Raw genomic sequence first — 2,344 nt, 5'->3', positions numbered from 1 at the left:
TTCTACATCTTCATCTGAAGGCTGCTAGCAGAATCCTGACTTCCTGGGAGCTAGGGTCTTAAAGCCTACACCCACAGTGACATACCTACTCCAACAAGGCCACACCTACTCCAACAGGGCCACACCTTCTAGTAGTGCCACTCTCTGGGCAGAGCATATACAAACCATCACAATGTTTTAGGGTTTCTATTGCTGTGAAGAGACTTATGACCACAACAACTCTTTGGTTTTTTGTTTTGTTTTGTTTTTGCTTATTTGGATTTGATTTTTTCGAGACAGGGTTTCTCTGTATAGCCCTAGCTGTCCTGGAACTCACTCTATAGACCAGACTGGCCTCAAACTCACTCTATAGACCAGGCTGGCCTCAAACTCAGAAATCTGTCTGCCTCTGCCTCCCAGAGTGCTGGGATTACAGGCGTGTGCCACCATCACCCTGCAAAGTTAGATTGTCTTAAGGATATAATTGATAACTTTGAAGATGATGGTCTTAAAATTAATTGAAAATGAACTTGCTTATTTCTCTTCTCTGAAGAATTTCCTTTGTAATGAGATTATTAGGTGAGTTATAAGCAGTATTTCACAGGTTTGCAGTGTGGAAGGAGGACTGGGAAGATGAAGATCAAAGGTCAGAGGTTAGGTATGCCTCAGGCTCAAGCATAGCTTGCTGGCTGTTTTAATATTCTTGTTTGAGGTATTTCTCAGAAAACAGTTCTTTTATTATTTTCATTTTTACATTAAAATGCAAATACATCATTCACCTCTTTTCTTTTCCCTCCTTCCTCTAACTCTTCCTATGCAACACCCTTGCTCTCAAATTCACGGTCTCTGTCTCTTTAATCTCATCACACACACACACACAAATATACACACGCTCAAGCTTTTGTGTGTCTGTGTGTTTATGGACATCATAGTTGGGTAAGACTACTGGTTGTCTCCCTTCTTTGAAAGCTTCTCTGAAGCCTTCTGATACCATGAAAGCTAGTTCTCAGGGAGGAGGCTTTCAGGTTAGAACCTCTGGGTCCTCTGTCTAAAATGCATGGTGTTTTAGCAACAAGGACTTATCCTCAGCCTCTGGAGAGCAACCAAGAGCAACAGTAAAGCTTGTTTGGGAGTTTCTTGGGCATCTCTGACCAACTGCTCAAGCAGCATCTCCTTGCCCATTGCTGGGAATTTTGTCAAATGGCCTGTGAGAAAATGGCTCTTTTGCAGACTGTCTGGGCACAGTTTTGTCAGCCCGATCAACATTCTTAGCTTTCAGCCAGCATGAGAAATAAATCAAGGGTTGTTTTTTTTTTGTTGTTATTGTTGTTGTTGTTTTCTTTTGTTTTGTTTTTTCCATACCCCCTTAATCTTTCTTTTTTTTAAACCTCTGTCTCAAGAGGTTCCATTCAAACATGAGATTAAGGAATATATTTGTTTTGTGTTCATTCTTTTTTTATCTTTCTGCTGAAACACCACGACTCTTCTTATTAAATTTTTATTTATCTGTTCTCAATTCCACATATATACAATGTGCTTTGATCAGATCTACATAACCTTGCCACCCTGACACCTAGTTTCTCCTCTTTTGGAAATCCAATCAATCTCCTGAGACAGCAAGAACTTGCTGTCTTAGTAACGGTTGTATTGCTGGGAAGAGACAACTCTTAAAAAAGGAAGTGTTAATAGGGGGCCAGCTTACAGTTTTAGTTAAGGATCTTCATGGGTGGGGTGGGGGAGAGACAGGCATGACAATGGTGCAGTAGCTGAGAGCTTTACATCCTAATTGCCTGACAGCAAGCACAGGTGTTGGGGGGGGGGGGGGGACAGGGGGAGGGGCTGGGCCTAGTGTGGACTTTTCAAATCTGAAGCCCACTCCCAGTGACACACCTCTCCCAAGGTCAAATTTCAAAATCCTTCCAGAACAGCTCCAGCCCTTGGTGACTAAACATTCAAACAGATCTATGGGAGCCATTCTCATTTAAAGCACCACAAATACTCACTGTTGTAATTAATATGGAAGGCCAGTTTCCACCTCCCCAATCCAAGTTTTGAATATAGATCTTAGGATCCGTTTCTAGAACTGCTTGGGGTGAAAGCCAATCTCTTCTGAGCAGACTCTATCTTGTGTGTTCATTGAGGTGACTAAATGTCATGATAAACGTCCAACACAGAACTGGGGAACGAATAAGGTTTAAGTCCTTTCCTCCCCTCCAGGCTGCTAATGAGTCCCATAGCACCGCGCAGACGCGCTGGGCCACAGGGCGGGGAGGACCCTGGAGGCTCCGCCCCCTAAGGTGTCCGGCGCGCCTGACCGACTCGGCCTCCGTGATGTCAGGCCTCTCCTTGGCCAGCCTGGGTCCTC

The sequence above is a fragment of the Apodemus sylvaticus genome, chromosome 6 (genome assembly GCF_947179515.1).
Source record: "Apodemus sylvaticus chromosome 6, mApoSyl1.1, whole genome shotgun sequence".
NCBI classification, from domain to species: domain Eukaryota; kingdom Metazoa; phylum Chordata; class Mammalia; order Rodentia; family Muridae; genus Apodemus; species Apodemus sylvaticus.
The sequence above is the reverse complement of the archived record's forward strand: the minus strand, read 5'-3'. Positions refer to the sequence as shown.